The sequence below is a fragment of the Rhagoletis zephyria genome, unplaced genomic scaffold (genome assembly GCF_001687245.7).
Source record: "Rhagoletis zephyria isolate East Lansing unplaced genomic scaffold, Rhagoletis_zephyria_1.1 Rzeph_scaffold_01203, whole genome shotgun sequence".
NCBI classification, from domain to species: Eukaryota; Metazoa; Arthropoda; class Insecta; order Diptera; family Tephritidae; genus Rhagoletis; species Rhagoletis zephyria.
Window position 1 is genome coordinate 31,476 of NW_016158287.1, and position 26,801 is coordinate 58,276.

General features: G+C 33.6%; 1 protein-coding gene and 2 long non-coding RNA genes across 4 annotated transcripts in view; 1 reads left to right on the top strand and 2 right to left on the bottom strand.

Moving 5' to 3' along the window:
- Window positions 1-26,801, bottom strand: part of eIF4G1 (eukaryotic translation initiation factor 4G1) — a 129,084-nt gene that overhangs the window by 14,372 nt on the left and 87,911 nt on the right. The gene's annotated exons all lie outside the window — the stretch shown is intronic.
- Window positions 1,431-20,550, bottom strand: LOC108363154 (uncharacterized). Its single transcript, XR_001847569.1, has 3 exons — window positions 20,339-20,550; window positions 5,579-5,580; window positions 1,431-1,441 (listed from the first exon to the last, which is right to left on the bottom strand). It is a non-coding gene; the product is annotated as an uncharacterized LOC108363154 (long non-coding RNA).
- On the top strand, window positions 9,416-25,995 carry LOC108363153 (uncharacterized). The gene is made up of 4 exons (XR_001847568.1): window positions 9,416-9,426; window positions 14,120-14,205; window positions 18,789-18,790; window positions 25,985-25,995. It is a non-coding gene; the product is annotated as an uncharacterized LOC108363153 (long non-coding RNA).

Genomic DNA, 26,801 nt, shown 5'->3' on the forward strand with positions numbered 1-26,801 from the left:
ACAGTACAATGGACGGTATATAGTCCGAATGCTGTTTTCTGCACGCGTGATTTTGTGCCAGATTCTGAAAAACGGCGTCTCATCGAAGCACACTTCGACCGCAGGGGTGAAAACTGTACGGTAGTGGGTGACTTTAACGCGCACCAAGATCATTGGCATTCAAGCCTGTCAAACAACCGTAGGGGGGCTAAGCCGTTAAACGATTTGACATTCTGACCAGTGAACGAAGACGCCCATTCAGGATTATAGGTAGCTGCTGTGGCTCGCCCGATATAACAATAGTAAGCCCTGATCTGATAAACCTGTCGACTTTGCTTCCGAGGAACACAGCACCTACATCAACTTTAGCAAAGCTGACTGAGACGACTTCGCGGAAGTTGCCGAGAGCACCGCGAATGCCACTGTCACTGACGCTGCAGCCGGCTTCATCCCTGCTGGACGCATAACGGAGTCCTGCCAAAAATCACCCATCCGAATGAGTGTGGCTACCTTCGCCAGGTCAATCAAAGTGACGAAACGGTACAAGCGGAAGAAGTGGAAAGAGCACCCGAAGACGAAGCACGATCACAGAGTGGAAATTTCATTCGGCGATCGCGCCTTGTTGGACCAGGAGCGATGTGCCCGCTATTTTAGCTGATTATTCGGTGGACAGGGCCAAGCGTTGAGTAACCAGAAGTCTACACAAGCTGCCAGTCCAGGTTGCCGTAGCGAAGGCAAAGCCCTCCAAAGACATTGGTCTCGTCTGAATATATAGAGTGATCCATCTAGACCTTTTTTATTTTAAATAAAACAGTTAAAACAGAGCTGGACGTCGAAATCTTTATTATTACCCGAGAGAACATTCTCTGACATTTACACTTAGGTGCAAAATTTACTATTTATTTGTTTTTCTGTAGTTCTTTGGCGAAATTTAAATGCATTTTTTTTTAATATACATTTATTAAAGTACTAGATTCCATCATAAAAATATTAAAAGTTCACGTTTTCATGTTTTATAATTTAACACATTGACTCAGTTTTGCACCCATATAATTTATATGAGATATTGCCACGCTGCAACCCATTTTCCTCCGGCGAAGTGTAAATTAATAAGTAAGTTGTTTTTTATTATTGAAATATCATGAGACGCTTTTTGAAAAAAAAATAATAATAAATAATAATACTGAAAAATCTTTGGGGGCTTTCAAGCTACTAACATGCAGATTGCAAAGAAAACGGTGGAGGGAAGCCGAAAATATCCGAGTAGAAGGAAGAGAAGTTAGGCGCTTAATAGCGTCTGACAGAATATATACCGCTAAAGAAGCTGTGGGGTGCGCTAGTGGAGGTGCTAGCATGTGAACCGTGCGAAGATTGCTTCATAAAGCAGGATTGAAGGCGATGGTGAAGAAAAAACGCCGCTTCTATCGGCAAACAACATTAGTCTCAGGCGAGAATTCGCATTCTTTGCACGGTCCATACGCTGGCTAGATTTTTCAATACATGTCTCATGGTATTTTTACAACAAAAAACACTTCGAAGGGGGAAAATTGGTTGCAGCGTGGCAATATCCCTTATAAATTATAAGGTGCAAAAATTAGTCAATGTGTTAAATAACAAAACATAAGGTTCATATAGGTTACTGAAATTTTAATATTGTTATGGTGGATTCCAGTGCCTTAAACTATACTTTAATATATACATATATAAAAAATGCATTAAAATTTTGTCAAAAAACTACCAAAAAATGCATAAATATATAATTTGTTTATCATTGACTCCATTTGGAACCTAAATGTATATTTTAAAAATAATTTCATTCAAATATTGGTCGCGACTACGCTGTAGGCGGTCAATTCGGAAGGTGCAATTTTCAATTATTCTTTCCAGTATTGCGCGAGCAAGGGCTTGTTCGAGTTGCAATCACAACCGCAGTGTTGCGCGAATTATTAAAGTATCACGTTTTGTGTGAATTTCTAGCAATGTATTATCAGATGGGCAGTTGCAACAATGTTGCCATTTTTCATCAGTACCGCAGTAATGCCGCTTTTATTACGTGCCTCGAACTGGCCCCAATTTCGACTTCCAAGTTTTGAATCATAGCTGGATGGATCACCCGATACATGTAAACACTGACCTGTCTTTAGCCATTCTACTCATTCCCGGCGTGTGCCTCCCAACAAAACGGGGATCTTACCGAAACACAGAGAACATGTTAATCCCCCAATTTCCATAACACCTGACCCCAGCGAAACATCAGCATGGTATCCGTACGTGCACTGCACAACAAAAACACTTAACGCCATAAACACTCAGACAACCCGTGACCTTAACCGACCCTATGAGAGAACAGTGCTAGAAGCGCCAGATTTGTATGAGATGTTTAACAACCTCTGTCACTCCACACAAATAGAAGACACAGTGGCCTCCACTCTCCCACACGTGCCCAGTAAGTGGCTATTGTCAAAAGGCAAAAGCGAAACAACCAAGAAGTTCAACTGGTGTACACAATCAATACGCTATCACCCGAGATTATATTAATCGCACAAGCATCCCTGGTCGATCATACTCGTCCCACTCAAGCTCTAAACTACATGAGCCTTCTCGATCTTCAAAATCCTGGTGCCCTAAATCGTTTACGCATACCCACCATAAACTGGACATCTCCAACGGACAAATTCAATCAGGCAATAGTTGCGATGAGTAACCCCTCCCCGCAAAACGCCTACACAAAAAATCTCCATTACAAGGGCTTCCCCTTAACCTCAAGTTTAAACCCATTCTCAAAGTACACTACTCTCCTTCCAGAACATACACTCATAGCAAAAATTATCATATATTAGAGCATCCACTTCTGCATTCTCCTTTGCCTCCTATCATTACAGGAAATGGACATCGATCACCACCCCATCATTGATAGCTAACAAAGCTCAGAGAGTATGCTGCTCGTCCCACCAATCACGCAGAACAGCATCCTTAATTATCACGGAATTTAAGAGGAAGCGAATACCCGAGGATCGCAAAATCTGCACAATGTACCATGTAGCGCACTCCTGCAGGGGGCCCCAGGATGTTGAAGACTCCGCTTCAATATGATTTCCGGCGCACCCTAACGTAGCCTACTCTCGCTGTACCAGTTGACTTAGCAGCATGATGAAGGCATTGCTAATAATACCATCAACGGGCGCGCACGGGTTTTATGTACATATAAATAAAGTACAAAATAAAATATATACATATGTCTAAATTAAAACCTTTTAAATAAATGTGGAAAAAATACAAAATTTAAACGCGAGTGCGTATTTACATCGGAGGAACCACCTCGCGTTTGAACAATTAGAAAATTTCAATTTAAAAATTAAAGCGCATTTCATTCTTTTTTTTTGGTACCTTTATCCACCTAACCTTAATAATGAGACAATATTGGTAGTGAAAAAAATGATGACCAATATAATTGAAGCAAGAATTAGTACTGGATGCGGCAAAGGAGATGTGTTTCTGCTAGAAGTCCCCCATACCTTCCATTTTAATTTAAAAATCTTCAGTATTCTCTGAGGCTTTGCTTTGACATGTGATTATATGTCGGATGCTAACGACATCCCGCAACAAAAATTTAAACGTATTGTTCATGAGGACGCCTTAAATTAAACAAGAAAGATACTTCGTCACCTTTAATTTATAGTAAACTGAAAATCTTTCTTACTGTTTTATATTTGTATTTGCTTAGCCCGAACGACGTTGGATGCTCGCATCACAAAATATATATAGGTACTTTTGCAACAAATGGTGCCGACAGATGGCGCTGATGTCGTCTTTGTCGTACGATCTGGATTAATGGGTATTATCTTTATAATAAGAACTGCTTCTGGAAAAAAATTTCCCCAAATACATAGAAGACGCTAGAATGATGATATTTAGATACCCCTCTACAAATTTATGGCCTTATTCTAAAAAAATAAAGTAGCTTTATAAAAGTTTTATAAATTCAAAAATGTATGAAAACGTTTATTTATAAATTTTTAAACCTACTTTATTTTTTATTAATAAGACCATTACTTTTTAGATGATTAATAAAGCCCCATCCTTTAAGCATACGTACAAAGAAGCTCAAAATTGTTTAAGCGCAACAGATATCCTAGGCACATCAACAGGTAATCGGTATATCAAGAAGTGTGACGAATTATAAAGAACACAGTAGGAATATCAATGACCCCATTTGAACGAGAAAAAGCTTTCATCCTGTGGCACAGCAGGATTTTGGAAGACGACTACGCACTCTTGGCCCACCTTGCAATATTTGCAGAGTTTTCCAAGGTGGAAATAAAGAGTTCATGCCATTGAACGAGATTCGTACATATGTATATCATGTTATTTCAGCGCTATTATTATTGGCTTATGAGTAAGGGAGGTTCCAGCTCTTCAGTCCTTACAACCTAAACTATTAATTTTTATATTACAAACCGTTTTGCATTTCAACGCCATTTTTGTATTGGTCAAGCAACGCAAAAGTTATTATCGGGCGCCGCGAAGAAAGCTGTGCATTTGCTAGTATGAAATAATAATAATAATAATACAATAGATTGGCGCTTACACACATGTTAGTGTTTGGCCGAGCTTCTCCTCCGAGTTGTGGCGTGCGCCTTGATGTTTTCACACAAAGTGGAGGAACCTACAGTTTTAAGCCGACTCCGAATGGTCGGAGAAGCTATGTTTTACGCGAAAAATTAGAAGGGCTGTTACGATTATAATAAAAATGCATCATGGTAGTATTTTTGTTATGCTAAATCTGAATATGCCATACAATTTTTAGTTTGACAGTTGACACATGTCAAATCAACTGCTAATTTCTCTAAAAATAAGAAAATCTTTTTGAAAATACTACTTAAGGTTTTTAGGCACGCTAGTCACGAATTTTGTGTGAAATTAAAAGTTTGACAGTCGACAGCTGTCAAACGGACTGCCAATTTTTATAACAATCAGAGAATCTTTTTAAAAACGTTAGTGATAAGGTTTTTAAACATGCTGATCACGAATTTTGCGTCAAATTAAAGCTTAGAGAGTTGACAGCTTTAAAATTGACTGATTTTTCTGAAAATAAGAATATGTTTTTAAATGCTACTGGTAGGGGTTTTAGACACGCTAGTCACGAATTTTACGTGAAATTAAAACCTTGAGATTCGACAGCCGTCGAATGGGCTGTCAATTTCTCTAAAAATAAGGAGAATTACCCAACGTACTAGGTTTTAAGGCTCACTGATCTCGAGTTCTATATTACATTCAAACTTATTCAGTTGAAATCTGTCAAATCAAATTTCATTTTTAGTTGAGTAACACAATATATCTCTTAAGAAAAATTACTGATTTATTGTATATCGAACATATTTAAAATGAATTTATGATCAAATTATGAATTAATAACAATAATCTATATATATATAATACGCGAAGGCATTTTTTGTGCAGCATAAAAGATCTGCACCGTTCGCTCAAATTAAAGCGCTTCGCCTGTAGATGTGGAAACTAGTTTTTTTTTTCAAAAGGAGTTGCCACCTGTCGGCCGCTGTGGTGTAGTGGTAATCAGTGCGCGCTTCCACTCCGCAACGCCTGGGTTCAAGCCCTGGTCAAAGCAACATCGCAAAAAAAAATATAGAAAAAAGGTTTTTTCTTAACAGCGGTCGTCCCTCGGCAGGCAATGGCAAACCTCCGAGTGTATTACTGCCATGAAAAACAGCTTCTCATAAAAATACAATCGCCGTTCAGAGTCGGCGTAAAACTGTAGGTCCCTCCGCTTTGTGTGACAACTTCAAGGCGCACGCCACAAATCGGAGGAGAAGCTCGGCCAAACACTAACATATGTGTAAGCGCCAATCTATTATTATTATTATTAGTTGCCACCTGATAAAAAATTGTATTCAAATAATTTAATAATCAATGCCATCATATCCACACCGTTCGTTAGATTTTCAAAAGTGAGGTGCCAAATCAAAGGGCTCTGGCTGTAGGTGTGGAATAAGGTTTAACTTTTTCGAAAACAGTTACCACCGTTTAAAAAATTAAGTTCAAACTATATATATAATACGCGAAGGCATTTTTTTGTTCTGGATAAAAGATCTGCACCGTTCGTTCGATTTTCAAAAATAGGGTGTCAAATTAAAGCGCTTAGCCTAGAGATGTGCAAACTGGTTTTATTTTTCCGAAAAGAGTTGCCACCTGTTGAACAATTGAATTAAAATTGTTTAATATTTAATACCATCAGATCCGTACCGTTCGTTCGATTTTCCAAAGTGAGGTGTCAAATCAAAGGGCTAAAGGGGCGGATGTTCAATAAGGTTTTACTTTTTCGAAAAGAGTTGCCACCAGTTATGAAATTAGGCACAAATTATTTAAAAAGGTAAATCAATTGTTCCAATATGGGTATCAAACGTAATGGTTTTGAAAAGGCTTTATATCTTAACTACGTGTCACATGTTTAAAAAATGTAATTCGATTTTAATTAAAGGAATTTGGTAAGTGAATAAGGTATCACTATATGGGTGTCAGACAAAAGAGGTTTAAGAGGTAGTAGTTTGTAAATATTTTGAAGAGGGCTGCCACATATTTGAGAAGTTGATTAAATTACTTTATACCCAAGTTGTATGAAATATTAAAAATGGATGTCAAATGAAAGAATTTTAAGAAATATTTAGTTAGACAATTTAGAATATTTTTGATGTGTTTGAGTGTTGCCCCAGATTAAAAAGTATAATAAAAATTGTCTAACAAATTAAATGAATTACTAAACGATGGTTACACAGCCACACAAAAAAAAATTTGTGTTCTGACCCAAAGGTCTCACTATGTGTACGTTATGTTTTTGGGGTCGCTGAATCCGAATCCGAGGTCCATTTAACCCCATCACATCAGGGTTTTGATATAACCCCAGAAAACCAATATGGCGGACACCTTTTGGAAAAATTCATCGGATTCGCTTGAAACTCGTTACTCGGGGGTTTTCGGGGTCGCTAATTACGAATATGATATTATTTTTTCAAAATTCAAAATGGCGGATCCAATATGGCGGACACATTTTTATAAAATTCATCGGATTCGCTTGAAAATCGTTACTCAGGGGTTTTGGGAGTCACCGATTACGAATTTGATGTCAGTTTTCGAAAATTCAAAATGGCGGATCCAATACAAAAAGTGTCCGCCATATTGGATCCGCCATTTTGAAGTTTCGAAAACTGACATCAAATTCGTAATCGGTAATCGTAACAGATGGCCCCAACTATCACCAGTTCACGTATGTTCAAACGTCTGCCAAACACCCTGTATTAACTAATATTACTGACAACAAATTAAAATAGAAATGAAATATTTTTTCACTCATCTCTGTCACTTTCAACAAAAACTGATGCGTTTTGAGTTGGTTCACGCAAAAGACTGATAACTTCTTCGGAAATGGCATCTGCTTTTCGAAGAGGGGGTCGTCTCTTACTAGATAAAACAGGATCAGATGTTATAATTAACATGTGAAATAAATCTTCGTTAGATTCCTTCCTGTTCATTTTTCGAGTGTTATGCTCGTGATACCATCTGAAGTCTTTGTTACGAGCCTCCTGGGCTTCCTCAGAAAAATGCCCGACTGGCAAAGGCATACCAAAGGCAATACCAAATATCATGAAAATTTAGTAATTTTTTAAATTCTTGGGCGCCATATTGGATACAGAAGAATGACAGATGTGTCCAGTAAGGAAGGGCGTAATATTCGGTAACGACAACTTCCGATAACATCCTTCGGAGTTGCCATGAATGCGAACCTCTAAATAGCAAATTTCAAAGAAATGCAATAATTTATTTAAATCTCGGACGCCATACTGGATTTTGAAATTTGAAGTTTGGCGTCAAAAGCTTTGCAGTTTTGTTGTTTTAAGTTTTGTTTTTTTTTTTTAATGCGAGTGACGAATATTTTTCGCATCACTTTAAAACTCAGAGCGATAAAAATAAAAATGATGACATCAACACAAACAAACTACATCACATACAAATTCACGAACATGTGAGGAGTTTATTTATTGCTCTTAAAAATATAACTCCTCAGAACGAGATAGTTCTTTCGTCGCTTTACGAGCTCTGTTTTTTAAACCTTGCAAGAGTGTAATCACATTATTTTAATAAATAGAACACAAGAAAATATTTTATTTTTATGTTTTCCACTCCAAATTTAGTTTTAGGACTCACCCGCGATGCAAAACCACACCACACCACCACACCACATTTTTTGATGAGCTTTGGGAATTAGATTTAATCTTCACATTTTCTGATGAGCTTTGGGAATATGTTAGAAATGAGTATCAGGGGGTCCACTGAAACCAGTACAGTTTTGAAAGGGGTCTACGAGAAAAATAAGTTTGGGAACCTCTGTTTTAGATCTCTCACTCTGTTTAGAATGATGCGCGTACAAACATACAGGCAGACAAACAAAAATTCTAAAAAATTGTTTATTTGGCTTCTGGTGCTCTAATAAAGACCAGTGCCTAGTTCCAAGTTTTAAAGTATCATAATTTTCTGGCAATGAGTTTTCCCGCAAACAAGCGTTGCTTAAAAGCAACACTGGCGAAATAAGTTGTCAATACTTCTTCTACTTCTGCTTTGCTGTTTGTTTCACAATTTTTCCGTTAACTTAGTAACAGTCGTTTCGTTTAAAACCGGAATTAAAAGTAAACCGATGGAACAAATCGAAACGAGCAAAGGCAGCAATAATGCAACCAAAGGTAATCAATACGTACAATCACGGAATGGAGGGTGTTGATCTACACAACAATGCTGTTGCCAACTACAGGATACGAATAAGAGGAAAAAAGTGGTGGTGGCTATTATGGACAAATGCATTGGGATCAGCTATAGTGACCGCATGGAAACTCAATTGTTTGATAAACAAACTTGTGCAACCAAAAACCCGTTCCATGTCACAACATGATTTCCGATCTTTTATTGCCAGGTCTCTATTGACTTACACTGAAGGTCCAGTATTACGTGATTCAGATGAAGATGTTGAAGAAATGAATCGCCCAATAAAATTACCGAGGTTAAATGAAAAATTCCATTCTGTTATTCTGCTTCCCGATGGTAAAAAGTTACGATGCAAAGTGTGCCACAAAACTTGCCGCTTTCAATGTAAGAAGTGCAATCTCACTTTGCATCCAAAGGAATGTTTTGAAAAATTCCATAGTTGAATAAATGCTACTGAAATATTTTAGTTATGTCGTTTAATATTTGAAATGGGCAATTTATGAATGTGTTGAATTTTTTAGAAAGATAACATATCTCGCCAGTGTTGCTTTAAAGAAACGGCGATTTTTAAACACTCATAGCAGATGTCGATATTATGTGAAACATAATCGTGGACATAAAATAGTTAGCATACTTTAGTATAGAAAATATTTCTTTGTTAATATTTTCAATAAATATGTTTTTCTTTTTTAACGGATTTAAAAAAAATATGTTAAAATTTGCGCTTTTTTTACTTGTAAGAGAAATATCGAAAAAAATAAAATTTTAAAAAATAATTATGCACGTTAAAAACCAAAAAGTTCAAATTTATAATGCGTAAGTTTGCCTTTAATATTGACTTAGGTTATTTTTTTACAATTTTTTAAAGTAAGCGTTTCTTAAAAGCAACGGTTGTGGTTAATGGATTAAAACGCCGATGAGCAATTTAAAATTGTAATCCACATTGTAGGTAGTCAGGCAGGTTCTGCAATTCACTTCCGAGTGAATTTCAATCTATTTCGCTTTGAATTCAAATTGACAGGGGTTGATATTCACTCGGAAGTGAATTGCAGAACCTGCCTGAGTCTGCTTACAATGTTGATTACAATTTGGAAACGAATACGTAACTGTAATAAACGCACGAAGAGTATTCGGTCACATACTTTCCAATTACAAACAAAACCAGTATATAAAGGACGCTAAAGGGCTGTTTCCAGCTCACAGGAAAAACGAAAAAATCATATAAAATGACGCACAAGAATTGGAAAAGAAATTTTCTTCTATAAAAATTTCTTAAATCAGTTTGCAGCTCTCAAGAAAAAAATATATCTATATATAAGATCTGCTTCATTTGAAATTTGGCAGCACTATACATAGCATAACTTTGTTATCGACTACTCGATCAGCCATTTATTTAGTGTGCTGATTCTNTATTATGGACAAATGCATTGGGATCAGCTATAGTGACCGCATGGAAACTCAATTGTTTGATAAACAAACTTGTGCAACCAAAAACCCGTTCCATGTCACAACATGATTTCCGATCTTTTATTGCCNATTTATTTAGTGTGCTGATTCTGCTATCGTTGTTTTTTATTACAGTTATTTTCATATGCGCAACTTTAAAAATAAGTGATGTGGAGAGCAAAGAACTTCAGCAAAGAAAAATGATTTTGGACTAATTCACGCAAAATCCACACATCTCCCAATGTCGGTTAGTAAAATTGCTGAAAATTGGAAGGTTGACGGTACAAAATGCATTGTCAAATATCAACAAAAATTGCAGCATTGAGAGAAAGGCGGAATCTGGCGGAAAATCAGGCACCATAAATAAAATAGTGGAGAAGGATGTTCCAAGGACTTTGAAAAGGAATCCGAATCCCTCTGAACGTGTTGTTGCACCTGGAATGTTGTTCTGAGAGCCTGTATTGTTTTGGCCTAATTTGGCAACAAGCCATTGTGCAAAAAAAGCGCAAGAGCTTTATACGCAAAATGGAATGAACATTGAACTAAAAGAGGCCAATCCTCCGAATTGCCCAGAGCTTCAAACGACCGAGCGTTATTGGGCCTATATGAAATCAAAATTAAAAAGAAACAAAATGCACACCTTCAAGAATAACGCAGTTCCATAGAAGGTGGCAAAAACAGGCTCAATCGATCAACGAAAGGGATGTCCAAGTATTAATGGCGGTTGTCATCTCTAAATTTCGGGTATTTTGGCGAGGAAATTGATTCTAAAAATATTTGTAAATCTTTCATCTAAATAGAAATAAAAGAAGGTTCCAAAAAAGTTTCGACTGAATTATTCATATTTAAATTAGGTCTTTTGTTACTTAATACCTGCCAGATTTCAACTGAAGCAGATCTTATATATATATATATACAGATGCGTGCAACTAATTAGCAACGAAATTCAAAACGATATTGCTTGCAAATTATGTTTATTTATTTATTTTTAATAATTTTCATTTAAAATATAATTCAATCTATATCAGAAACCACAATAACAAAAGTTGCAAAGCTTGCACAAATTGCAAAAAAATTAATCAAACTTCAAAAAATTGTCATCAAAATTTAAAANCAATCTATATCAGAAACCACAATAACAAAAGTTGCAAAGCTTGCACAAATTGCAAAAAAATTAATAAAACTTAAAAAAATCGTCATCAAAATTTCAAAATTTTTAATTAGAATATATAGAAAATGTTGGGGTATGCAGTTTTGTAGCCCATTCAATTTTAGTATAAAAAAGTGGAAGTTTCAAGTCGCTAAAAATTACCGTTGATTTTTTAGAATTTTTTTTTGTCGAGGGTGTTGCGGATTTTTTTCCATGTAAAAAAAATTTTGATCATGTGTTATATGGAAGAAAATGCGCAACACCCTCCACAAAAAAAAATTCTAAAAACTCAGCGGTAATGTTTAGCGACTTGAAACTTGCACTTTATTATACTAAAATTGAATGGGCTACAAAACTGCATACCCGAAAATTTTCTAAATAGTCTCATTAAAAATTTTTAAATTTTGATGACAATTTTTTGAAGTTTGATTAATTTTTTTGCAATTTGTGCAAGCTTTGCAACTTTTGTTATTGTGGTTTCTGATATAGATTGAATTATATTTTAAATGAAAATTATTAAAAATAAATAAGTAAACATAATTTGCAAGCAATATCGTTTTGAATTTCGTTGCTAATTAGTTGCACGCATCTGTATATATATATATGCCAAATGAACTTTTCTCTCAAAGTTTACACTGCTGGCAAATGTAAATAAGAATTAAAATTTAAAAACTAATTAATACAACTAAAGTAAAATGTGTGGAAAATTAACAATAAAATACTTTTTTCGCAAAATCTATAAAGGCCCCTTTTATTTCTCAAAAAAACCTGGGTAACAGTTATTCGTCGCCACGCTGTATATATAATATCATACAATCAGTGCAAATGCTATTTTTTAACACAATTTTTGAAATTTGTTCAATTTACTTTCACCATAAAATATGGAAACAAAAGCTTAACGCAAAATGAGATGCTGTTAGCTTAACCACAAATATAATTGTCATCACACAGCCGACTGTGTGTTAACAGTAAATAGTGACAAATATTGTTAAAGACGATACACAATCACTATATAAAGTTAACTAGATATAACCACATAAAATGTGGCTTAAATTAGATTCGGAATCGCTCTTCATATGTTTTTGGGGTCCCTGAACATGAATCTTTTCGTTTTTTTTTTAACCTCAAAAAACGTGGCGAAACTTTTAGATTCGTGTTCAGCGATCCTAAAAACATATTAAAACACCTAATCTGGTCAAAAAGAACCTTTCATAATTTTTACAACGCTTTTTTTGTAGTCCTGTGGTATTTATAATTTATTTTTTTTTTACATTACCGAGCTTGAAAAATGAGTTTCCATTTCATTTAATTATGTTTCAAGGTTCAAAAAGAAAAAGATGAAGTCGGTTAGATGAGTGTGCCACAACTTTATTTTTTTATTTTTTCCAAAGGTCGAAAATCAAAAGTTCGTGAGATATGCCCATATACACTTGTGGTTAGCTGATTAAGTTAAGTGACATTTCGACCAGTTTTCGTTATTTTTCTTTTGTTCATTTAATGTTTATAATTTTTTTTTATAAAATTCTAGCACATTACGTAAACAGCACCACATAAATCCACATTTCAAACTTCTTACAAAAATTATAAAAGTCTAACTTTAACAATTACACCCAAAAATTTTAAAGTTTTTATTCAAAATGTTAAAAAAAATTAGGTATACAGTTTTATAGCCCAGTTTTAAAACGCCAGAAAACCGCGTTAATTTTTAGTTATTTCTTTGGCTGACGGTGTTGAGCATTTTCTCCCACAAAATATGATCCAGAACTTGCAAAACATGTTTCGTCATGTCCAAAAACCCCGGAGGAAGACTGAAAGATGGAAACAATTATAGAAAAATAATTTTCTTACACTGTATTCATATGTTCACATTCAAATCAGTACCAAAATGCGGGTAAAAGTTTCGCCACGTTTTCTGAGAATAGAAAGAAATCTGACGTGATGGAGCAAAACGGACTCCAAAACATACTATAAAACACCAGTGGGGCTATTCTCAAACAAGTTAGCGACGAATATCGTATCGCTATCTCAACCTTGCACCATTCAAAACATACGTTGGCCAATTGCGATAGCGATCCGAAATTTGTCGCTAACCCGTTTGAGAATAGCCCCACTGGTCTGGTTTACTTACCCTTTCATCGATTTTTTTCGTGGTCCTGGGTAATTCATTAAAATTTGAAAACTTTTGCCTTGATAACTAGCTTAAACTTTGTTTGGACACTTACCGATATATGAACACATTATACAAGTGTAGAACAGTTTCTAGCATAAAACACACCGTCCACCTAACGATAAATAAGTGATTTTTTTCTTGAGTTTCTTTTCAGATAACAAATTTCCAATACTCTGCTTCTATTAGAGACACACTTTCAATTCTGGTGGATACATTACTTTAACGCCATTTTCAAAAATAATACCGTAAAAAGTTACGTAGAACAGGAAAACTTTGTTAAATTTTAATAATCCAGAGGCACAACTTTATTAACTTTTGTTTTAATATGATATATGAATGGCACACCTACGTGTAGTATATTTTTATAATAATTATACATTTAAGATTATTATACAAAAATATCAGTGCCAAAAGATATTCGGTAAAGGAAATACTCCGTGCAAAAGAAAAAAATCATCACTTTGAGTCATGGTGTTTTAGCTCGTTTTGGGACTGCAGCGAGCGGGTATTGTTTCAGATAGGATAAAACACTACAATAACTCTTATTATTATAATATATTTTCTTCTGAAAAATAGGTCAATTGCTTTGCATACGTACAAAGTAGAATGTCCCATAACGCCAAAGTACAAAATGTTGACAAAGTATACTTTCCAAAACGCATTCGAAAAGTTATCGAAACGCATCGCTAGAGTGCATCAGAAACAAAGTTGATGCTTCGTTTGTTTTTGGTTACCATTTCTGTTTTAAAAATGGAAAATTCAAAAAAATTGTTCATTGATAAATTGAATATTTAAAATATGTAATGTATAAGGTTGCAATGTGTCGCAACTCTACATATACAAACAGTTTGAATACCGCAGTATAACAGTTTCCAAACATTGTATTGATACGTTTTGGAAGTCAGCCATATTCAACAGAAATAGTGATTTTGACCATATACCTACAAAACTATGCATACTCACCAAAATCAAAAGTTCGTGAGATTTTTATGTACACACTTGTACAAATATGGACATTTATTTATGCGTCTTTAAACAACAAAACTTGCTTATATTCCTCTTCATGCCCTATACTAACATTTATAGATGCCTTATAAAGAAATGAGCTATAGAGTTTGAAAAGGACATGCATAAAGCAATTAACAAACAAGTAATTTTTAGGCAAAAAACCAAACCGACTTCAATTTTCATATAAAAATTTAAGATTATCGTTAATTTCTTCATGATTCAATGATCGGATTTAAACCACAGTTGAGGTAACACCTTCCCTTTAAAAAAGGAATTATGGAAATCGGTTAACGTTGTCCAAAGCAGAGTTGTGACAATTGCATTAATTTTTTAATGCATTAATGGTATTTAAAGCAGTAATGTTAATGTAAAAAAATTAATGCATTAATTTATGAAATTTGATGCAATTGAATATTTCAATGCATTAATTCTGAAAAATGTAATGCTAATGAAATTTTTTTTTTCATTAAATTATCCAAGCTAATGCTAATGAAAAAATTTTAATGCACTAAAATGTTTAATACTTTTGCTCGTTTGCATTATTAAAAACCATTAAATTTTTTTTTCTAGTGAAATATAAATAACCTTTCTTGGAAGGACTTGGAATAATTACTAATAGTTTTTTCAGCTTCATTATATTATGTGTATTTGTAGAAAAATTCTTCTAAACGTTGTTAGATGTTTTATGAAAATAAAAGCCAATGTGCATACAACTCAGAGTGCTTTTGTAGATTTTTATGTTGATTGTTGATGCATACCGATTACATATATTATGAGCAAAAAACGGACAGATAGCCAATTTAGCTGCGCATGTACACGACTGAGAACCTACTCTGATCTAAATCAATCAATAAACCGTTTTTTAGTTCCATTTGACAATGTGTTTTTACCTATTTAACGACAAATGCCATTGAACTTGACATAGTGAAAACCAGCCTTAACGTCCGTCACTATCTTTTTGACCTTAAAATTCTACCCTCAACATCAGCAAAGAATATTTACTTCAAAATGAAATTAGTTAATGGGTTTTTAATGCTTGTTATAATTTTAATGCAATAAATTATTGCAATAGCATTTAGTTAAACATTTTAATGTTAATACAAAAAAAATCATTAGCATTATTTCTTCGGAATTAATGCATTGAAATTTTCATTTACATTAAATATCAAAAATTAATGCATTAATCTTTTTCATTTACATTAAAATGCTATGCATTAAAAAATTTAATGCATTTTCACAACTCTGGTCCAAAGTTATGCGGTAACATACATAAAAAATAAAAATAAAAAATAAAATATTCCGACGAATTGAAAACCTTCTTTTTGTGAAGTCGGTTAAAAAAGCAAAGATAACACATCGCCTGAAGAAAAAACATGGAAAACATACATTTTTTAATAATAAATAAAATTTAACTACATATTGCTCATATATGTAATACTTCTATATTGGCAGTATCTACAAGTGCAGTCAGCAAACATTACAGTACAGATGTATAAACAAGTAATTTTTAGCAAAAAAAAAAAAACCGACTGCAACTCCCATATAAAAAAAAATATATATATACATATATCTCAAGATCCACTGATCGGATCTCAACCAGATTAGTATGCGACCACCTCTGAGTCACTACCTTTCCGATACAAAAATCGAAATCGGTTGACGTGGTCCAAAGTTATGCGGTAACATACATAAAAAAAAAAAAAAAATAAATATTCCGACGAACTGATAACCTCCTCCTTTTTTGGAAGTCGGTTAAAAAAAAAGAAAAGGAAAACCGAGTAATCGTATTTAAAATTTACACTTGAATTCAAAACAAATCGCAGTGGCGGATCTTTAAAAGAAACTTACAGGGAATTTTTGGTTTACATTTAATTTCACTAATTTTATAATAATAAATTAAATTATAGAAATGTCGCACTAGCGCCTTTTATGTGAAAAAACGAGCTTAATTAAATAAAATAGCTTTACATGCGTATTTTGGTACGTGGATAACTTGCGGAAATTTTTTTACTAAAAAGCTTGCAATTCTAATAAAACTTTCTGCATTTAATTTTTTCAGAAAGTTTTGAATTTGGATTTATATAGTTTTTGTTAGATTATGAGCTCTACTTTATAAAAATAAATAATTTTTAGCAAAAAAACCGACTTCAATTCTCATATAAAAAAATATATATATATATAAATATATATATAAATCGGTTGACATGGTCCAAAGTTATGCGGTAACATACATAAAAAACAAAAAAAATATTCCGACGAACTGATAACATCCTCATTTTTTGCTAGTCGGTTAAAAATAGCGAAATTTCAAATAAACATTGCGAATATTATATAAAGCTCAGCACAAATTTGAGTAGGTTAATATAGTTATTTATTCCTTTTTACCCGAATAGTGAGTAAATCCTTACTCAGTGAAAAATTGAGATATATGTTTGAGTTAAACATTCTAAAATAATAAATTGGTAACCATTGTAAAAATTTTTAAATCGGTTCTTTAATTTCCAGGTATTTAAAATAAAATATTAATACTTCATCATAAAGTTTCAGTTTTTATAAGCAAACATCGTCAACAAAGGGTCATAACCACCCCTGAGTAAAATAATCCAACCCCAAATTTATTTTCAGGTGCTACTGAGGACACGTCAAATTCGCCTGAATCTATTTGTCACATATATTCACAGATACTAAAGGCCACAGTATACAGTAAACCTGCCGTTGACAATATGCTTATTTGAAAATTAATACATGAAATATTGTGAATGTATAGGATTTTTTTGTCATTAACCCATAGGCAACGACTGATGCAAAAGTACCCACAAACGTTTGTTGATATATTTGAAAAGTAAATTTGGACAGCAAAATTCGTAAAAAAAAAACGAATAATAAAACAAAAATATGTTTGATAACTACGTGGGAGGTTGGCGTGGTTATTGGCAGATTTCGCCAAAATTTAACACTAACCTAAATTATACCAAAGGCAACTTCGAGGCCGACTTTCGTTAAAATATCTAAATTTTGTTCGAGTTAGCGTATTTACAAACAGAGAGGGCTGAACCAATTCGTGTTGTCATTCTGAATATTTTGATATAATATGTATGCATATGTGTATATATGTACATACATTTTATACGGTTAACAAAAGCGTTTGCTTATCTGCATAAACCGTCTTTACTTGCATTAATTCATGCATTATCCTCTTTCAAATGTGAATAAGCTGCTGAACAAATACATACAAATTTCGTGCATTTGAAAATAAGAGTTCGACCTTAAGCAAAGTAATACTTGTTTTACCGCCTAATCGATGGGACCATTTTACAAAGTCAGCCTACCACTATTCACTCAAAGTTGTGTTCGGAACATGGTTTGACTTATATAGGAACTGCATCCTGTCATAATCGCTTACGCTTCACGCTTGATTTGCTTGGAATTGGGTTTTTCTCGTTATTTTATTTGATGTGACTTGAAAAATTTTTCAATATAAGAAAATAATTAAATTGGATTTCATTTGGGTTAACGAAAACGACAACTGTGAAAAAATATCAACCAATACATTCAAACAAAATGTCAAATAAGCATATTTACATTTTTTGTTTTGGCTATCTGGATTACTGTATACTGTGCTAAAGGCTGGTTTTCACTATGTCAAATTCAGCGGCATTTGTCGTCAAATAAGTGAAAACACATTGTCAAATGGGATTAAAAAGCGGTTTATCAATTGATTTCGATCACGATAGACTTTAGTCGTGTACATGTGCTGCTAAATCGGCTATCTGTCAGTTTTTGGCCCATAATATTATCGGTAAAGGTATAGATAAACGAGATAAGGTTGTGTCAAAATATGTCCCCAAATTTTGGCGTCAAAATATGACATAGTGAAAACTAGTCTTAATACATGGGAAACCTGCGCATGCGCAAAACATACATTTGGCTCACAACTATCTCCCTTTGATTGCTGAATCCACATTGCGCGGATAGGTTAGTGCCAATATAGAAGTATTAAATATATGATATTGCTCGTTAGTTTAGTTTTAGTAATTCATTGGATTTTTATTTTTATTTATTTGTAATTTTTATCTTTATATCTTTTATAAACAACGTAGGCATTAACACCATTTTGGCTATGTTATAAGCCGGTTCTATTTTTTTAATATTTTAAAACAAGCTATGGTAATATGCAATAAGATGTAAATACCTATAATTGGGTCATTCCATTGAAAAGAGGAAAACGACATAAATATAAATATGCCTTAATTATCTCTATTTCAGTAGTAACCTCTTTTTGAATGACTATATTTCATTAACCTGTGGGAGAATATAAAAAAATCAAAAGATGTTGTAGTTTTTGTCTATGGAAACTTTTATTTCATGCATAATTACTTTTCACCAGTCACAGGGAGATGTCCCACCAGTCACAACTTTAAATATTTTTAAATATTTCTATGAAGATTATATAAACCTCATTTATATTGAAAACGAAAGCGTATAATTCATATTTTACAACACAAATACATCGCTCGTGAAAATTAAGTGTTTTGGCTAAAATTCATCTTTGAGTGCGCAAGGGTAAAATAGAGTTCTTTTCAGTGTCCCACCAGTCACATTCAATCAAACACTGAAAATAAAATCTGCGTAAATATAACGACAACTTGCGTACACCTTACGAAATGTTTCGTCATTTTGAGCAACGAAAGTTTTCGTTGATTATACAAAACGGTTTTCGTACATACTACGAAAATATGACACATCATCGTACTATTTGCTAAAGAATTTCGTAATATTTACTAAAGAATTTCGTGCAATTTCTTTGTTTTTTACGAAATTTTTGTAAAATGCACAAAAATAATTCGTATATTTAACAAAATTATTTTGGTAAAATCTGCGCTGGTTTCGTAGAATTTGTGATTGCTTAAATTCTCCACACTGTAAAAAATATAGTACGAATTATAACACACCACTTTTATTTTGTTTTTATCGTTAATTTTAAGCGTTTTTGTTTGACAAAATGTTTTGCAAAAACGCTTAACATTAATGATTAAAATATAATGCTAGTGTCGTGTTATAATTTGGTCTATGTTTTCTATAGTGTAAAGAATAAATGTAATCATACATTCTTTGAAAGAAGTGCAGATATTACAAGCATAATAATAATAATAGATTGGCGCTTACACATATGTTAGTGTTTGGCCGAGCTTCTCCTCCGATTTGTGGCGTGCGCCTTGATGTTGTCACATAAAGGCGACAGTTTTACGCCGTCTCCGAACGGCGATTGTATTTTTATGAGAAGCCGTTTTGCATGGCAGAAATACACTCGGAGGTTTGCCATTGCCTGCCGAGGGGCGACCGCTGTTAAGAAAAACCGTTTTTTCTATATTTTTTGCGATGTTGCACACTGCTTACCACTAAACCAGTTAAATCGTATGCAATTGTCGGAAAATTGAGCCAGTTAAATAATTTATTTCGTTTGAAAACCCTTTCAGTGCAGAGTTGTTATACAACTATCTGCTTCAGCCAATCAGAAAGAGCCAAAAGCTATCCTTTAGCACGCCAACGTTAAAAAAAATGTATTCTCTAAAATATTTAAAACTAAAAATTATCAAAAAATATCAAAATTGTATGCATGTCTGCCCGTCAAAAAAGAGACCAAGGCGAGAACTAGTTATTTCTCATCAGGCCTCATCGTACGCAGAGATAAATAATGCATACGAACTTAACATTTTGAAGTCTCTATTATAAAGCAAACATACGCACAAAACAAAATTTAAACAAAAAAAAATGGATTTTGAATATTTTTTTTTAATTTTTATTTGAAATCAAACAACCGTTAAAATTAACACCAAATATTCAATGTGAACGATTGTGTTTTACAAAATGCTCTTTTTCATTTAACAAGTTAAATGGGGCCAATTTGAACGTAATATAAGTTAACAATGATTTAACTAAACGCTGTGAATCCGGCCCTTAATCTTCTATCTTCTATCTATCTATACTATAATAAAACTGCAATTGTTTGTCTGTTTGAACTCACTAATCTCCGGAACTATGGAATGGATTTTCATGGGGCTTTAACTGGTATATAGGGAGTGACCTCGGACGTAACATAGGGTATAAAAAGATTATAGAAGAAGATTCCGCACTCTCGGCAAACCTTGCAATACTTGCAGATATCTCACAGGTGGAAATACGAGCTCACAGCATCGAAGAAGATTAGTCCTTAACCCAAATGTTATTTCAGTGCCATTATTCTTGGCCTATTAGTAAGCAGGGTTCTGCTCTTCAGTCCTTTTAACCTAAACTAATAATTTTTACCAGAGATCGAAAATAACCCTCACCACTTGTTATGTATGGTGTTTACTACTGACACAAACACTCATCTCTCAAACAAACAGTGTTTCTCACAGTGGCAAATCACTCTGTGCGATCTTTTTGAGTTTTCTGTTGTGGGGTATTTATCAACTGATTAAATTTCCCCTTAGGCAAAGACACTTTGGCAGAGACTTTTATTTATAAGTGTCTTAATTTGTGGGTTATTGAAAGACTGAAAAATATTAGTGGACGTACATAAGAGGAAGCAAAGCGTTAGGCATTTCTTTACACGACATATCGAGCCCTAACCGCCAAAATAACGTTAGCGACATTTTTTTCAAAATTTTATTTTTGATGCAGAAATGCATCTAGATGCTCTAGGAATATTTCTGCATCAAAAAGAAAATTAAAAAAAAAAATGTCGCTTACGTTATTTTGGCGGTTAGGGCTCGATATACATTCACATACATGTGCGAACATTTATGACAAAGAAGAGAGCGTGCACATTCATAATATGACACACTGAAAATAGCAATTTTATTATATTGAAGAAGAAAAGGATAAAGGCAAACGTAAAAATAAAAACAAAAATAAAGATGTCTAAAGATAAATGCAAAAATGAATATCAAGGTAAATTTAAACACATTCTTATATAAGGGCAAAGGTGAAGGAGAATATGTAGATGAAGAAAATGATACGCATAAACGTTAAAACAAGGATAAATATTAAGAAAAAGATGAGGATGAGGATACCGATAAAAGTAAAGAAAATGGTATAGATACACAGAGACTAAACCAGGGAACTATTTTGGGATTTTCGGTATTCTCGGGTTTTATGGATATAATAATCGATATTTTTATGGAATTTGTTATCGATTTAGGTATCGATTTTATTATCGATTTGGGTATCGATTTTACTATCGATATTTTTATTGACCTTGTTATCGATATTTTTATCGATTTTGTTATCGGTTTTGTTATCGATTTGGGTATTGATTTTATTATCGTATTTTTATAGATTTTGATAGTTTTTGTCATCGATTTGGGTATCAATATTTTTATTGATTTTCGGTACTATTCGGGATTTTCGGAATCTTCAGGACTACTTCGGGATTTTCGGGACTTATTCGGGATTTTCGAGACTCTTTTGACCTCTTCGGAAGAAGTCTCGAAAATCCCGAATTAGTCCCGAGGATCCCGAAAATCCCAAAGTAGTCTCGAAAATAACGAAATAGTCCAAAAATTGTGAAATAGTCCAAAAATCCCGAAGTAGTCCGGAAGATTCCGATAATCCCTAGAAAGTCTCGAAAATCCCGAATTAGTCCCGAGGATCCCCTAAAATATCAAAGTAGTCTCAAAAATCACGAAAAGGCAAAAAATCCCGAAGTAGTCCCGAAGATTCCGAAAATCCCGGAGAAGTCTCGGAAATCCCCAATTAGTCCCGAGGATCCCGAAAATCTCTAAATAGTCCAAAAATCCCGAAATAGTCCGAAAATCCTCAAGAAGTCTCGAAACTCCCCAGTTAGTTCCGAGGATCTCGAAAATCTCAAAGTAGTCTCGAAAATCCCGAAATAGTCCAAAAATTCTGAAATAGTCCAAAGATCCCGAAGATTCCGAAAATCCTGAAGAAGGCTCGAAAATCCCGAATTAGTTCCAAAAATCCTAAAGATTTTCGTAGAACTGGAAGTTGGAAGATGATGAATATCTTACTTGCGTTGCATAACAAAAATATTATTTAATTGAAAAATTACAAATCAAATTGATTCGATCTACAAATCAAATCACAATTTTTTATTTTTTATTTGGTTGACAAATCAAATCACAAATAAATTTTATTTTTTATTTGGTGCACAAACCCATTCACAGAACAAATATATTTCTTAATTGATAGCGGATTTTAAATCAATACGTGACAGAGAAAATCCGAGTTGTTTTTTGAGGTTAGGAAAAAATCCAGACGCGATGGAGCAAAACGGACTTCAGATTCGTGTTCAGCGACCCCAAAAACATATAACAGACTAGGTTTGGTCAAATGAACCTTTCATCGATTTTTTTTTTTTGTGGACCTGTGTTATCCATGTGGCCACTCACTCTTATTAAATACGAAATATTATTATCGGCGGTGTCACGGGCCAAAAGCAGTTATCCAAATGTTAGTCAAGCCATTGGAGTCTAACCAATATATATAAAAAAAATTGGAAAGGAATCCTGTTCCACTAAAATGATGTTGGACTTCCCAAGAAATCATTATAGATCAAATAAAAATTGGAATTGGACTTAAAATTACGCTAAATTCATCATCATTATGGCATTCATCATATGTGCCATCGCTTATATTTCTAAGAATAAAGCTTATATCAGCCAAAAAGAGAATTGAGAATTTGACTTGGAATTTTGTTTTACTTGCTGAAGTGACAACTACGTTCGGGAATCTCGCGAAGTGACACACACAAGCAGACAAAGAAGCCATCTGAGTATGTGGCCAAGTGACTCTGTTTCGCGGCCTGCTGCATGTTAAAAAAAAACATATATATATATATATATATGTATATATATATATTCAGAACTTTTTATTCTGCTGATTGTTTAGGACTGCTTCTAGAATTTTGACTACAGTGCTTCATATACACACGTGCATATATACATATATAAATATGTATGTACATATGTATAAATATATGGCAGAGCTGGCCATTTCATAGGCACGCGTGCCAAATTTTTCAATTCTGCTTTTACACATACACTAACGTACTCTATGAATCAGAGATGCCTATACCTACCCAGCCAGCGAAAATCCCGAAAATGGATCCTGAAAAGGACAAAAAGTTTACCGATTCCATTTTCGGGTACTTTGTCGATCCGGTTTTCGACTAAAGTGTGTGGCAGAAACGTATGTACAGACAAGTATTGAACATTTTAGTGAAACGGATATGTTTTTGCCTGATTTTCTGAAATATTTCTTATTCGATTTTTCGCTCGCTATGCTTTCCTTTACAGAAGCCTTTTCATTGTTGGAAAAAAAAATCAGGAAGCACCTTCCGAAAGCTAAGAAGTACTAGAACGCTCCTCTGCACTTTCAGCCACTAACGACTACGTATATATGCATTCAAATGTTCAGCTTGAACAACTAAAATACAATTATTATGATTTTTAGGAGGGGTAACAGAGTTCCTTCTTGTTATAGCAGGAACTTTGGTAATGATCCCATTGAGATTGTGAACGAATACAAATACCTCCGTGTCACTCTCAACTATAAACTCACTTATGTCAAGCATTTAGAAGAAAAACTACTAGTATCAAAAAGTCCATCAACGCTACCTGACTAGAATACATTAATAATCCAAACATCTGTGTATCTAAAAAATTTAAAATTTTCGACGCAGCTGTAAGATCGATCCTATTTTATGGAGCACAAATATGAGGTATAAATAAACATGAATCGGTATAGAAGCTCCTGTGGGTTTTTATTAAGATGCTCATATATTTGCTCTCAAACACACCCAATTATATGATTCATCTGGAAACTAAGCTACTTCCACTATATTTTCATACTCTGAGTGTCCACATGTTGTTCATCTCCAGGTGTTTTAAGCTTGCCGGACTGCAGACTACCATGCATTCTGGCCAAGGAGGCGGTGAGACAAAATGCGTGTTGGGTAGCTAAGTGGCACAGTATAGCAAACAGCGCAAATATTGAACCATTGAAAGAATTTAATGCTTGAGAAACTCGATATACATATAAAAACATGCGGTTAGACTGATTTAGGGAGACGGTTTTGAATCTGGCTAAAGTAATAAACATTTTAAATGGCTGAGATTACAGAGCTTTGTACACTTACTCATCACACTGTTTAAAGTATAGGGAGTTAATTTTAAAGGAATTCTCATAAACCACACTAATTCTTATTTACTTTTTCTTCTTCTTAGTCTTTAAGCTGCCAGTATAATTTCCGACCTATTATTTATAAATATTAAACAATAATTGTACCTGAATAATAAAATAAAGAAAATTTTACCACTAACATTATATTTTTCGAACGTTCCGTCGTTTTCAGATATGAAAGCGCGCTGTTTTTTCAACGTTTTTGGATACGAATTGATACGAATTGTAGTAGTTTTCTGTTCGTTTCCGGACAATTCCGGACGGCAAAATTTACGTCACTTTGTTGGCTCGGTATTCTCATGCTCTGACCGTGTTCTATCGATTCGCACCTTTCAAGCAATCAAGTCAAAGCAAGCCTCGGTAAAGATGCTCATTATAGATTGGGAGGTCGATTTTTTACTCTTTAGTAATGGGAAGGGAGGGGCAGAATGTTTGGTGTGTCATAAGGAAATCGGACGCGCGATACAATTTTTTGTTAAGCTCCATTACAGCACATTCCATGGCACTGAATATCATGGTTTTGCGTTTGAAAGGGTCGTTGAAACCAGTATGTTCCAATAAAAATTTAGAAAGAAATAGGAGCAAAGAAGTTAAAGCAGCATCTTATATGGTCGCTATAGGTGTAGCAAAACGATGCCGTCCATATATAGACGGAATCTTTTTTAAGGACCTTTGTAAAAGATACTTTTAAATATTTTGGGAAACAAAGAGAAAAGTTCGCAAAAATATTCAATGCGATTTCTCTATCAACACCAGTGTACAGGGCAAAAAGCGCAGTTTCTGAAAGAATTACCCTTTTTAATGAAATTCGTGAAATCGACTTAAAAAAAATATATATTTTATTTTAACAGAGATCTTGTCAAAAGTATCAAAAAAAAAGAATCCTCCATTGGCGGTAGATCGCCCTGATCAAAACACATTTTAACTCGACAGAAGCAAAAAATAAATAGATATTTATTATATTATGACGTAAATAGAGATATATATTTTTATAATTTTGAGCTTTTATATTTACATACTTAAAACTCCCTTTACATTTAATTTAAAATCAGAAGTAAATACATTTTTAACTTTTTGCTTTAATTCTAATTTAAATGTTGATAAAAAAGTTAAGCATGAAACTAATGTGAATTAAACTTTATTAAAAGTTTAATTTAAACTTTATTAAAAGTTTAATTCCTTAATATAATCACTACCTTTCACAATATTTACATAATAAAAAAATACCCTTCTTATATTTTGCAACTCAAATTCGTTGTCAACTCTGTTTGCATCAGACACATGAGCGACTTGTTCTTCTTCATTCTCTCGTCGTTTAGCAAAATTTAAATATGTGATTGGGTGAGTTTTGGCCAGGTCTGATGTACAGACATATGACAACATTGGGCATACATATGCATTTAGAAAATAACTACCTACTAATACAAAGAGATGAGAACATGCGCACTGTTGTGATTTTTTTTTCTATTTCTTTACATGGTGCGAAATTTAATATCTTGACACAATTGAAAATAATTGAAAACTGCCTAAAAGTTTTTCGACATGCATAAATTATATTACGAAATGTAAATATTTTTGGGAACTTGTAATGAAAGTAATAAATATTTCAAATGGAAACTGGTAAGTAAAAACACATCATTTACGTCATATCCATCAATTTAATGTCAATCTTTTGGAATCAATCTCTAAGAAAAATCTTGTAAACCACACCGATTTCAAATCATACGATTTTCGGAACATGCCCGATAAGCAGTATATATATGACAACACCCTCGTTCAATATAAAACACACTTGTTGACTTCGACCTTTCCTACCATACAATACATAGCATACCACATATGCGTGATTGCATAAATTACGGGTAAATTATTAAAAATTCAACTAATTCATGTACACATGCCGGTATATCATTGTTTACAATTATTATTTTCCTCTTCTGAGAAGATAAGTATTCACATTAGTTTGGGGTTTCTTGGTTGGTTTTTATATTATTTTTTAACTTTGATGCGTTAATGCTCCATCTACCTTAACTTTTGTTTTATTATATATTGTAAACTCTTTTATTGCATATGTAATTGAATTAGAACTTCATA